The sequence below is a fragment of the Phyllobates terribilis genome, unplaced genomic scaffold, assembly GCF_046119375.1.
Source record: "Phyllobates terribilis strain yellow unplaced genomic scaffold, ASM4611937v1 Scaffold_1__5_contigs__length_1240528914, whole genome shotgun sequence".
NCBI lineage: Eukaryota > Metazoa > Chordata > Amphibia > Anura > Dendrobatidae > Phyllobates > Phyllobates terribilis.
In genome coordinates, this window is record NW_027362761.1 from 1,056,866,148 (window position 1) to 1,056,880,771 (window position 14,624).

At 42.4% G+C, this 14,624-nt stretch overlaps 1 protein-coding gene across 1 annotated transcript in view; it reads left to right on the top strand.

Moving 5' to 3' along the window:
* Positions 1 to 344: 344 nt before the first annotated feature.
* The window catches only part of FGL1 (fibrinogen like 1), a 76,393-nt gene continuing 62,113 nt past the window's right edge, over positions 345 to 14,624 (top strand). The window contains exons 1-2 of the mRNA XM_073645392.1: positions 345 to 571; positions 3,806 to 3,906. The gene's annotated coding sequence lies outside the window, so the exon portion shown is untranslated. The remainder of the gene's footprint in view (positions 572 to 3,805; positions 3,907 to 14,624) is intronic.

Sequence of the window (14,624 nt, forward strand, 5' to 3'; positions counted from 1 at the left end):
TCATTGACAGCTGTCTCTCATATGGGCTATCAAGAAGCCATTAGGAGGAAAGTAAATGGCTGGGGTTAAAGTTGTAAAGAGGTTGTCCTGCACCAGTACTGAGAAATGATCACATCGTGGCACGCCATATATTTATAACTTAGCCCAAAAAGAGACTTAACATATCAATCTCATAATGGGAGATAGCTATTTGATAGATAAAGATTAGGAATCGGCAAAATACCTAGAACACTGACATTTTTCCTTTTTAACACACGCTGACTGCATTCACTTTATGATCATGTTTCACAACACTAGGAGGCCTCAATTTTCAGGGGCGTTTTAATCTTCTAGGATTCTGTTATTTCATCTGTCTTGGCTGCACGAAGCAAATATTGCATAACAGGATGACTGAGCCCTTAAATCATCCCATATACTGTATCTCAAATATTATGGTGAAGACTCAGATCTTTTTGTGGATCTGTTACTGTTATTATTTCTTGTGAGAGAGCTAAGACCAAGGATGTGCTGATCATAACGGCATGCTGGATGCATATGTTACTAAGCAGATCTGACCAGACACCACAAACATGTAAGTATGATGATAATTATGTTTCCAATACTATTCAATTCTAATTCATCTTGCAACATCCCGCAAACCTGATTTGCCTTAGGCCCTTGTGCACACGTTCAGTATTCGGTCAGCATTTTACATCAGTGGGACAACACAACTTCTAATCTTAAGCAGCAAGATGTCTAGATTTGTTAAGCCAGGAGAAATGCACTACTAAATACTTCTCTTGGTCTGGAAACAATAGTGTTTGTTACTATGCTAATTGCATATTGTACTAAGCCAGCTAGTTGTTGATTGAAAAGAGCAGGGGGATACCAACTATGCAAATTGATTATATGCTCAAAAATGAGACCTGAGCCCTGCATCTTTCCCATTGACCTGTGAATGATGACCAGAGCCACAGAAAAATATAAAAAGGGATTTCTATCGTGCTGCAAAGGGAATCAAAGATCAGAGCGACTCTTCGGACAGTAGTTTGGTAGAATGGCTCCATCCAGAGAGACACAGATTTGGATTCTATAGGATTCCAGCCTAAGGGTACACAGCCCTGACTGGAAGGATACAGATCTGCTCCATTAACCATCAGAGAACCCATGGTTAAATTTGAGGAAACCAGGTTGAGACAATGAAGTCACTTGACCCCATTGATATATTGTTTTGGGGTTGCCAGGTGGGACCCTCCGATCGCCTGGAACCCATGGAGATGTTCGGAGAAGCCAGATTGGGAGCAGTTGGTCATCTGGCCCCATGGAAACTCTTGGAGAAGAAAGGGTGGGACCATCGGGTCTCCTGGCCTTGTACCTCAATGGACTAATAGCTTCCTAAACTTGCCGCTACCTTTTCTCTGTGGGGGCCCACGAAAAGCGGGGGGCCACTGGTTGAGGTAGTTGGCCATGGAAGTCCCAAAGTCGCAGCTGCTCTATTCCCTGCTGGCCAGCGGAATTGTGAGACTGTGTAATGTTGTACCATCTTGGTTATTTGCTGGGACTCTTATATAAAATATTGCCACACTGTTTTACCCTCACCCTGTGTTGTCTCAGTAGTATTATGCCCACAGAAGACCCTGTGTCTTCACAATCAGTATTTGTAAGTATTAATCAGCAGTGGAACAATACTGACCAAATACTGAAGTTGTGAACAAGCCTTATACTGCTTTTGCCACATGTTTGCCATCTGATCAATTTATACAGTTGCAACCGATAGATAGATATGGGAACCTATGGTCAGCAAATGCCATATTATGCCCATATAGAGGCATAGTCTTTGTTCTATCTATTGGAAAAATACATCAGGGAATCATCCAAACCTAATGAAGTTGCAGTGTGAATGAGCTCTTACCTGGGCTGTTTGTACTTGCATTTACTGTGTGAGTTACATAACTTTTGTTGGTTCCTATTAGTGTTGAGCGAGTATGTTCTGTCTGAGTATGCTCGGGCCGAGCTCCGAGTATTTACAGCTGCTCTGTGATATGTTTAAATCGCTCCCGTGTGCATGATTTGCAACTGTTTGACAGCTTTATTATTTGTGAGGAATGTGTAAGAAATAGACATTCCTCACATGTAATAAAGCTGTCAAACAGTCGCAAATCATGCACACGGGAGCGATTCAAATATATCACCGAGCAGCTATAAATACTCGGAGCTCGGCCTGAGCATACTCGCCGAAAGGGTTAACAGAACATACTCGCTCAACACTAGTTCCTATCATTTTAGTCTACATGTGCTTTACATATACCGAGGGAGAACCACTAAGAAGAACACACCAGAATTCTGTTTCAAAATGGATCAAATGATAGTTGGTCATGTCGTACTTTAGTTTCTTATGCATTTTGGAATTTATACTCTTTTTGGAAACTATCAAGAACTGAGTGGGTGGCTAAGGGAAGACAGGAAACAAAGCCTTTCATTTGTTTATTAACTGTTAACTAAGGACATGCTAATATTTATTTTTATATGTTTATATCCTAATAATTTTAACATCAATATTTTTAGTACTTATTCATATAAATAATGGGCACACCAGTTTAAAGGGAATCTATCAGCAGATTTTCGCTATTTAATCTGAGAGCATCATAATGTAGTGGCAGCGAGCTTGATTCTAGGGATGTGTCACTTGCTCAGCAGCTTGCTGTAGCTCGAATATTTTCAGTGTTTTATCAGCAGAAGATTATCACTGCAGGACTAGGTGTCACGTGCCAGGCAGTCCAGCTCATCTGTGTAACCGCGTCCCCAGCACTGATTGGCAGCTTGCTGAAAATGTACAGTGTACACAGTCATGTTAGCGGGGTTATAGACAGCTCAGCATTCATAATACTGCTACATCCACAGCAAAGAAAGCAGTGAGTTTATCAAAATTGCACCAACCTGTCATATTACATGCTAAAAACCTGCTGACAGATTCCTCTTTAAACATAAGCTGCAATACCAGGTAGAATTCTTGAACAAGAGTAGTGCTGTTTCTGGGGGAAAATATTAGCTCCTTTTCCTAAAAAAAATCACAAAAAAACCCTTTAAATAACACAGGAAATCCTAAGGCTACGTTCACATTACATATGGGATCTGTCAGGGATCTGTTTTCTGACCGTTTTTCAAAAGGAAGATAATGTTCTGCATGTTGCACTTTTTCTACTGTTCTAAAAACTGACACCAAATGGAAATCAGACGAGCCCCATAATGGTCCATAGTGTCCCTCTGCTTAAGTTTTTTTACATTTAAAACGGAACAAACAAATAGAATGTCAAAACAGAAATTAGTCTGTTTTTCAAGACCCGGGGCAAGAAGGGCTGCTGGATAAGTCTCTTGCCTGAGTGATTTATTAATTAGTGTAAAATATAGACTTTTATTATTGATATTTTAAACAGTAGAAATAATTGAATTTTTGGAAGAAAAAAAAAACAATAATTTTGACGCATGCACTTGTACAGCCATAAAAAAAAGTAGACAAGTTCTCTTTAAAGCACTGGCGTCATGAGATAATAGAACTGTAAGAACTTCCGCATGATAGGCATCAAAGGGTTAAAACGACAGGAGAGCGGAATGGCCACAGTACAGCCTCCCTACACTTTCACCATAGTTAAGCCACCTCTCCTCATTTCATGCATGCATTTGATCTATGGTTTGATTTGATTCGGTTACTCGTTCTTGTCGCACATTTTGGAATGTCCGACTCACGTTCTGCTTTTATTGTATTCCTGTAAATTTGGATAATCCGAAACATTCTTGGCCCCTGACTCATAGCAGATCTGTGTTACAGTGTTGTTTAACTGAACAGAACATTGAACAGAACATAGAAAAACCAACACAAGAAAAGAGAACAAACGAGGAGTAAGAAACAGCAGCAAAGCCTGGCAGGGGGTAAGTGGATTTGATTCCTGCAGTTGCAGCGCTGTTTTGTACATTTGTCATGGATAGGTTGCAAATTGTCAATAGATCTTCAAGTTTGCAAGCCGAGGCCTAGATCTTGGTAACTATCTTGATGATTTAGGGGTTGTATTATCTTAGTAATATGATGATTATGTCCTTAAAAGGGTTGTCCAGATTTGAGAACCCCTTTAATCTTTATGGTGATGGTGCAGACAAGAAAACTGTACCCACACTATCACCAAGAGACCCCAGTTGTAATTAATAACTGACATCTTACTGTAAAGTAAAGAATTATGTTAAAGGGATTGTCCAGGCTTGGGGTTTAAGTCTACAGCCACTCTATGTAACTGCAGACTTGTTAATCCTCACGGCGTGCATACTGCACGCAGTCAGGATTCTCCAACGCCGGGAGCAGGTGGTAACGTGACCACAAGTATGTGATTTGCATATTTCTGGACGCATTCTGACTGGATGTGTCCAGCATAAATCAATACCCTTGTATTGAGTGAGGTCGCGCATATCTAGTCAGCACATGACTGCATATATGCAAATCACATACTTGTGGTCACACGATCACCTGGCGCCGGAGAATCACGACAGCATGCAGCGTGCGCGCTGTGAGAAGTCACAAGTCTGTGGTCACATAGAGTGACTGTAGACGTGAACCCCAAGCCTGGACAATCCCTTTAACATAATTCTTTCCTTTACAGTAAGATGTCAGCTATTAATTACAACTGGGGCAGTGATGGTGTGGGTAGAGCTTTTTTGTCTGCACTATTAAAGTGGTTGTCCAAGATTAAAGGGGGTTGTCTACTTTCAGGACATACCTAAAATAACAAATTCAGCAGGTACTGATCCTCCCTGGGTCCAGCTCCGGCTCCCCTTTACAGCTCTAGACCGAGTGTTTTGACTGCAGCAATGATGTCACGTCTACAGTGCGTGTCACCGCTCTAGCCAGTCATTTATGTGAACAGCCTGATCCGTACTTTTACATCTTGGTTAGGAAGGAATTAAAAGGGTTTTACCTGACTAAAAGCCATCAAATCATAGCCTCCATTCACATACCACATTCAGGGGATTTTTCAAGAGGTAGCCGTGTGTCACTGAAGAACATGCAAGATGTCTGGAAGAGGCATCCAGTGTCTTAATGCCTTTCTTTCTAGAAGAATATTGAAAAATAGTGCTTTATTTGCCAGTAAAAAGATAGCACTGCCCATGTTTTTATCGTTTGGCTGGGGTTGTGCTTTAAAAGTAATTAAAATGGGGAAGACTTATTAAGCTATATGCAGCAAACCTCTGCCACAATTTGTGCCATAAAATTCAGCATCAGAAGTATGCAAAAGAACATCTAAACAAGCCTAATACATTTTGGAAACGAGTCCTGTGGACTGATGGTTATAATAGAACTCTTTGGCCACAATGATCAGAGGTATGTGTGGGGAAAAAAAGAGCACAGAATTTCAGGAAAAGAACATCTCACCAACCAATAAGCTTGGGGGTGGGTTAATCATGCTTTGGGGTTGTATTGCAGCCAATGGCACGGGGAACATTTCACGGGTAGAGGGAAGAATGAATTCAATAATGTTTCAACAAATCCTTGATACAAACACTATCTGTAAAAAAGATGAAGTTGAAAAGAGGATAATCCTGAACACATGTCTAAATCCACAATAGACAACTTCAAAAGGTACAAGCTGAAGGTTTTACAATGGCCCTCACAGTTCCCTGATCTGAACATCATTGAAAATCTGTGGCTAGACCTCAAAATAGCAGTGCATGCAAGATGACCCAGGAATCTCACAGAACTGGCAGAATTTTCCAAGAAAGATTGGATGAAAATCCCGGAAACAAGAATTGAAAGACTCTTGTCTGGCTACAAAAAGCGTTTACAAGCTGCGATACTTTCAAAAGGAGGTGCTACTACGTACTAACCATGCAGGGTGCCCAAACTTTTGCATCAACCCATTTTCCTTTTAGTCATTTTTAAAATGTAAAAGATGAAAACATATATACACTGCTCAAAAAAATAAAGGGAACACTTAAACAACAGAATATAACTCCAAGTAAATCAAACTTCTGTGAAATCAAACTGTCCACTTAGGAAGCAACACTGATTGACAATCAATTTCACATGCTGTTGTGCAAATGGAATAGACAATAGATGGAAATTATTGGCAATTATCAAGACACCCTCAATAAAGGAGTGGTTCTGCAGGTGGGGACCACAGACCACATCTCAGTACCAATGCTTTCTGGCTGATGTTTTGGTCACTTTTGAATGTTGGTTGTGCTTTCACACTCGTGGTAGCATGAGATGGAGTCTACAACCCACAGACGTTGCTCAGGTAGTGCAGCTCATCCAGGATGGCACATCAATGCGTGCGGTGGCAAGAAGGTTTGCTGTGTCTGTCAGCATAGTGTCCAGAGGCTAGAGGCGCTACCAGGAGACAGGCCAGTACACCAGGAGAGGTGGAGGGGGCCGTAGGAGGGCAACAACCCAGCAGCAGGACCGCTACCTCCACCTTTGTGCAAGGAGAAACAGGAGGAGCACTGCCAGAGCCCAGCAAAATGACCTCCAGCAGGCCACAAATGTGCATGTGTCTGCACAAACGGTTAGAAACCGACTCCATGAGAGTGGTATGAGGGCCCGACGTCCACAGATGGGGGTTGTGCTCACAGCCCAACACCGTGCAGTACTCTTGGCATTTGCCACAGAACACCAGGATTGGCAAAGTCGCCACTGGCGCCCTGTGCTCTTCACAGATGAAAGCACGTTCACACTGAGCACATGTGACAGACTTGACAGAGTGTGGAGAGCGATCTGCTGCCTGAAACATCCTTCAGCATGACCGGTTTGGCAGTAGGTCAGTAATGGTGTGGGGTGGCAATTCTTTGGAGGGCCGCACAGCCTTCCATGTGCTCGCCAAAGGTAGCCTGACTTCCATTAGGTACCGAGATGAGATCCTCAGACCACTTGTGAGACCATATGCTTGTGCGTTTTTTTTTTTACAGGTACCATGGTACCCGGGTCTGGATGAGAGTCTCCTCTTCTCCAGACCCGTGTACCATCCGCACATTGAATCGCTTAATATTCACATGTGCACATGTAGTCATGCGGATATTAAGCGATTCAATGCAAGTCAATGGTGGCGAAAACGCCGCGATAACGCAAATTAAGTGGTAGTGCTGCAGATTTTTCCGCAATGATAATCCGCAGCAGTTTGGTCAGTATTTTACATCAGTATTTGTAAGGCAAAACCAGGGGTGGAACAATCAGAGGAAAAGAATAGTAGAAACACGTCACCACTTCTGTATCTATCATCCATTCCTGGTTTTGGCTTACAAATACTGATGTAAAATACTGACCAAATACTGAACGTGTGAATGTGGCCTAAGGCCGCATTCACACAACTGTGTCACAGTCCATGATTCACGGCCCAAACTCAACAGCCTCATAGGCAAAAATGAGGCCAGTCTGTGCATTGTGGTCCGTATTGAAACCGCACGAATGTGTGAATCTAGCTTTAGGCAGCATTTATGAATACTGTCTAATTCTTAGCGCAAATTTAGATAGCATTTAATTTATTTACTTTTTTTTTTTTGAGTGTTTCGCAAGTTTTGAGGTTTTATTTTTGCTTTTTTTAACTCCTTATCACATTTATCAAGTTTACGGTCTCTCTCTATCCATTTTTCAAAAAAAAAAGAACTAAAATTAAAACATACATTATACTCACCTTCTGATGGCCCCCGATCTCCATAGCGATGCGTCCTGGCTCCCCGGCAGCTCACGATGGTCTAAAAGGACCTGCCATGAAGTCATTTATGTGACGGGTCACGTGACAGCTGACGTCGGAGGTCGCGTGACCTGTCACATGACTAAATGACGTCATGGAAGGCCATTTTACACAACCGCGAGACATCGGGAAGACCAGACGCATCGGAGAAGGAGACCAGGGGCCATCTGAAGGCGAGTATAATGTTTTTTCGGGGTTTTTTACCATTTCTATTCTTTTTTTTAACTAACTTGGTCACACTATATAAAATCCATGTCAGTTGCATGGATTTATATAGTGTGACCAAGTTGTCAAGCACTTTCCAAGTGATGCTAAAATCGCTTGGAAAGCGCTTGACAACCCGCATGCGAAATCACATGATCAAAACGCTTCACCTACGCTTGTCCCTGGCAGGAAAAACGCTTGTAAAATCCACATGCGTTTTTTCTGCTAGGGAGATGCAGAAATGCTCAGGAAAAATCCCGAGCATTTCTGCATTGTGGGCACTTAGCCTTACCATAGTTTTGCCTTACCATCAAGATGATTTCCAAAGTTAAAAGACTCCCAAAACCACTTCCCTGAATGAAACTCTCTGACACAATATTCTTTTTACACAAGAATAGTGGTTTAAGCCCTTACAGACAATCCCGTTTTTGCCTTTGGAGCACAGCAGGTTTAGATTTAGCTTTTTTGATGGGACTTTAGGGTCCATAATATTTTCAATTTCCTGCCAAATTAACTTTATGAAACCTTGTTTGTTTGTGGGACAAGTTGTATTTTTATTTATACAATTTTGGAATACATATACAGTGGTATGAAAAAGTGTTTCCTGATTTCTTATTCTTTTGCATGTTTGTCACACTTAAATGTTTCAGATCACAAAACAAATTTAAATATTAGACAAAGATAACATAAGTAAACACAAAATTAAGTTTTTTAAATGAAGGTCTTTATTGTTAAGGGGAAAAAGAAATCCAAACCTACAGAGCCCTGTGTGAAAAAATGATTACCTCTCCCCCCCTTGGCGAAAACATGGAACAGTTGTGAACATTCCCAGGAGTGACTGGCCGACCAAAATTACCCCAAGAGCACAGCGACGCCTCATCCAAGAGGTCACAAAACACCCCACAACACCATCCAAAGAACCGCAGGCCTCACTTGCCTCAGTTAAAGTGAGTGTTCATGACTCCACCATAACAAAGAAACTGGGCAAAAATGGCATGCATGGCAGAGTTCCAAGATGAAAATCACTGCTGAGCAAAAAGAAAAAAAAGGCTTGTCTCAGTTTTGCCAGAAAACATTTTGATGATCGCCAAGACTTTTGGGAGAATACTCTGCGAAGTGATGAGACAAAAGTTGAACTTTTTGGAAGGTGTATGTCCCATTACATCTAGCGTACAAGTAACACAGCATTTCAGAAAAGGAACTTCATACCAACAGTAAAATATAGTGGAGGTAGTGTGATGGTCTGGGGCTGTTTTGCTGCTTCAGGACCTGGAAGACTTACTGTGGTAAATGTAACTATGAATTCTTCTGACTACCAAAAAATCCTGAAGGAGAATGTCCGGCCATCTGTTCGTAACCTCAAGCTGAAGCGCACTTGGGTTATGCAGCAGGACAATGATCCAAAACACACCAGCAAGTCCACTTCTGAATGGCTTAAGAAAAACAAAATTAAGACTTTACAGTGGCCTAGTCAAAGTCCTGACCCTAATCCGATTGAGATGCTGAGGCATGACCTTAAAAAAGCGGTTCATGCTCGGAAACTTTCCAATGTGGCTAAATTACAACAATTTTCCAAAGATGAGTGGGCCAGAATTCCTCCAGAACATTATTAAAGACTCATTGCCAGTTATCGCAAACGCTTGATTTCAGCTGTTGCTGCTAAGTGTGGCCCAACCAATTATTAGGTTTAGGGGGCAATCACTTTTTCACACAAGACCCTGTAGGTTTGCATTTATTTTTCCCTTACTAATAAATACCTTCATTTAATCCCTTAATAACCACTGATACGCATTAAAACGGCAGTCGGAAAGGGACCTTATTCCCACATTGCCGTTTTAAGACTGCGATAGGGAATAAGGTTATAGTGCCCCCCTGATTCCAAAAATCTCCAGGTTCTCAGCTACCGGGGATACTTGAGACCCTAAAGAACATGAACAGAGCCGGAATTCTGGTCCCCGATCACGTGATCACTATTATTCAGTGAATAACGGCGATCACAAAAAATAAAACCTGTGCCCACTGTTAAAATCATTTCTCTCTCTTCTGACATGGTATACATGTCAGAGGAGAAAGAAATTATGTCCCCGAGCCCCCCTCTTATACCTCCGCCATTCCCCGGGCCTCCTGATCCGTCCCCCGGCTCTCCGCATCATCTTCCCAGATAAAAAAAAGAAAATGGCGGGTGCATGTGCAGTGCACCGGGCAAGATCTGCCGGCCAGTACTCAGCAACATCAGAGGTATTTGTATTTTTACTATTGGTTCATTTTGATCACTGTGATAGACCCTATCGCAGTGATCAAAAGCCAATATTTTGTAAGTCACCCCACCCTGTGTCATCTTCTGAGTCAGATTAATATTTTTTTATTTTATAATTTTGATTTCTTTCACTTTTTCAGTTAGGGTTGGGCTAAAGGTTTGGGTTGCGCTTAGTGTTGGCCTTAGGGTTAGGTTTGATGTTAGGGTTAGGGTTAGGCTTTTTTTCAAAAGTTAAAAAAAAAAAATGATGACGATATGATGACTAGTGTTGAGCGCAAATGCTCACTACTCGAGTTTGCATCAGGTGCTCGGGTATGCGCTGAGTATCGCGGGTGCTCGAGTGACATGCTCGAGTCTCCACCCCACGTTTTGTGGCTGTAAGACAACCAAAAACCATGCGGGAATTGCCTGCCATAAAGGCAATCCCTGCATAGTTTTTTTGGGTGTCTAACAGCCAGGGCTGGTTAGGCAGGGAGTTTAATGGAGGTTATGGGGACCTGACAGGTTCCTTTTAATTTGTTGAAATCAGCTTTCAGGTTTTTGGATTTCCGTGTGAATTTTTTTTTTGAATATTACATTGAAAGTTACCATATTATGGTTGCCACATCCCAAATTCTCCCAGACTTATAGATCTGAAGTTGCATCTTGTCCATTTGACAGGACCAGATCCAGCAAATTATCTCCCCTGGTTGGTTCATCTAACAACAGAGAGAGGTAATTGTCTTGAGCTGCGGATAAGAACTTGTAGCTTTTAGCACAACCAGAAGATTCTATGTCCCATTGAATGTCTGGATAGTTAATAATGAGGACCCTTTTACTATTTGCTGCCTTTTTAATTTGTTGCAGCATTTTACCCTCTACCAGTTCAGCTACGAAGGGCGTTCATTAAAGATTTCCCCTGACCCTCTTCCTGTGGACTGAGAGCAATGAAACTTGGCACAGTTATTAGTCCTTCTCCACATAGGTGCCACCTAGGGACACACACTTCTCCAATCTCTTTAAGCAACTGTAAACACCTCACTTGTAGAAGTCGACAGGTTGCTCCAAAAGCCATGTTGTGACTTCGGAAATCAGAGTCTCATCATCTGGAAAATGCTTGCCCTTCAAAAATCACTTCATTTTTGGAAAGAGGTGGAAGTCTGATGGTGCGAGGTCAGGTGAATAAGGGGGATGCAGTAGAATTTCAAAGCCACAGGAGCATGCTTCCATTTGGGCAACATGTGAGTTGTGAGCTGGTGCATTGTCTTGCAGAAGGCGGACACCTTTAGTGAGCATGCCACGTCTCTTGGTTTCGATGGCCTCCCACAATTTCCACAGCAGTGAAGTATAGAATGCCCTAGTGATCATGGTAGCTTTTCCTATGAAATCCATCAATACTACTTCGTTCTGGTCCCAAAATACTGTGAGCATGACCTTGCCTGCCGAGGGTTGGGCACATGCCTTCTTTGGAGGCGGTGAGTCATGATACTTCCATTGCATCGACTGGACTTTAGTCTCAGGATCATAGTGATGGACCCAGCTTTCATCCTGTCTGATCAGTCTGTTGAAAAAGTTCTCTTGGTTTCCATGGCACATAGTCAATAGAGCCTGAGAGCATTTGACTCATTCCTGCTTCTGGAAAGGTGTGAGCAGCCGGGGAACCCAGCGAATATCTTATTCATGTGAAGATGGTCTTGGATGATTTTTTTTTCACGGACCCCACACTAATCTTGACATTTTGGGCTAGGTGGTGAATGGTTATGCAGCGATTTTCCAAAATGGTGACCTCCACTTGCTGGATAGTGTGTTCATCAATAGCAGAGTGCGGTCACCCTGGAATTGGAGCTGTTTGCACCGAAGTCCGACCACTTTTTAATTGACGATACCAGTTCTTAACTACATCATATGATGGGGAATCATCACCATAAACCTCTTTCATCTCATCGAACGTCTCCTTTAATGTGTGGCCTTTCAAGTGAGGGAACCTGATGACTGCTCTGTATTCCACTGGGTCCGTTATCAAACCTCACCTCACACCACTTCAGCACCTGTAAAATCAAGACCATTATCAATTCTGAGTTGCAAATTGGCATGTAACCTATAGAGACTAATATCATTACACATGTGAAGTTTCAGCATCCTGTGATAAATAGAAGTGGGTCAGGGGAAATCTTTAATGAACACCCCTCGTATATTAGATGGCTTGTAGCCAACTCCAATTAACAGCTTTCCTTTGTTGCCATCTCCATGTACATTTACCCAGACTGACTCTAAATTGTCGCAGTGTAAGCAGGTTGTTTGGATAGAACACGCAGACGAGGATAAGGCAGGAGTAACCAACTTAACTATTTATTTTCTTAACACAGATATTGGGAGGGATAGTTTTGGATAAAAAGTAGGTAATGCGAAAACAGAATATTTACACCCTACAATATTGACACAATTGATATCTAACTCAATGCAGGACTCCTCTATCTAGCTAATGGGTACAACATTCACAGGGATAGGAGTGTCACTAAAGCTGTCCCACTTAAGTTACAGGCATTAAAGGGGTGTCATGCAACTTCCCGCTAGGCCGCAAGTCCTTGCAACAAAGTCAATTAATGCTCTCTGGGCCTTTCTTACACTGGCCGGGCCCTGTCTTGTCTGCTGAACCGCCCCATACTGAACCCTGTACCTTATGTCAGTTTTGGAAGTAACGGCCCGGCTCACTCACGCCTCCCGATCCCTACAGTGGTCATCCACTTCCGGATTGGAGTCCGCACTCGGTTTTCGGTGCTTGACCTGCGACGGTCGTCTGTTGCGCCCAGACGGGCAAAGGTTGGGATTTGGCAGGCTGTAGTGTGAACATAAAAATAGATATTTTGAGTCCATATTGAAATATACAGAATACATTCAAACCATGAGAGACCACCATTGTTGGTCATACATTTACAAATAGACATTGCTCATTGGGACAAAGTCTTGCCTGATGTTTACACACAGACAATGTTCATGGTGACAAAATCTTGAGAACTGTTTACTCACATTGTCTGAAGGTTTACCTCTCAAATAGTCCTATGTTTATTGTTTGTTATTGTAAAACATGGAGATTTGTTTAACCTTTGTCTACTGTTTTCTTATGTGATTCTTGAGAGCTTTTGAATTGTGTGTGCCTATTGCCCCCATTGTCTAATGCTTGCCTTGTATCTCTGATTTATCTAAATCCCAAAGGCTGGCCCCTGAAGGGCAAAGGTGAACTAGTTACTTACAACATAGTGCAGATCAATTTATCAGAGAAACATGACTAAGACAGGAGCAGAAACTGTGTACCTGTACTTATATGTTTACAGTGTTGTAATACCTGCATAAGTGGGGACGGCCATCTAGTGTTGGGATATTTCCAGGGGTTCTCTGTCTTGGTGGTTGCTTCACTGATATTCCAGACCGATGTTTAAAAAGCTCTTAGGTGATGATGTCCGTATATATACTTAACCTTTGTATGTTAAAATATACAAAAGTGTACACAATATTATAATATCATACTATTCCTTTAGTTTTGTATTTTATCTTTTAGATTAACTATTATAAATAAAATTGCGTCATATCGCAAGTGGTTGCCTTCTTTAAAGCCGTATCCAAATCTTAGTGTTAAAAACTTGGCAAAACACAGGAGTAGTCTGGGTCATGGGTCTTGACTGGCGTCGTCTGTATCCCACTCACTGTTGTTTGCAGGGCCGGTGTCAGCACCCGGCGTACCCGGGCAAGTGCCGGGGCCCTGGACCATCAGAGGGGCCCACTCTCTGTCGGGGCCCGCGCAGCTTCCCCGGCACCTTTTCAGGACCGCCAGCGCTTCTTGATTGACGGCACTTTCCCAGACATGGCCGCGCGCTGTGCAGCTGTGTCTGGTAGTAACAACACGTCAGGGGCGCGACACTGCGCCTTTAATTTTGCTTGTGTTTCGCCCTGGACAAATTGGGGCCCTGGGCAAGATTCAAAGTGGGGGCCCCCAATCCTGAAATATTCCACCAACAACACTGTTAGGCATCCTTCACATGTCCGTCTAAAACACGTACATGTTACACCAGTACCGGTGTCATCAGTGTTTTCAATCAGTCTGTCATCCGTGTTCCATCCGTGTTTTTCCTGTATGGATACTGGAAATTAAATTACAAAGCTTCTCATATACTTTCAATGGTAAACATGTATAGCACATGGATGGCCCACGGATTGCATGTTTACACAGACCCATAGACTTGTATTGGCCCTTGTCATCCATGCTGCCGGAAAAACACGGACATGTGCATAGCAGCATAGGTTAAAAAGGGCACATGTGGCATCTGTGAAAAAAAATGTCACATGTACGGATGCCACACGTAGTGGAAACACAGTCGTGTGAAGGGGACCGTACAGTCAAAGAATAGAAAACATTAGCAGAATTGACATCTATTTGTACATCCTACCTCTCAAATGGCAGAATAAAAAGCAATAAAAAA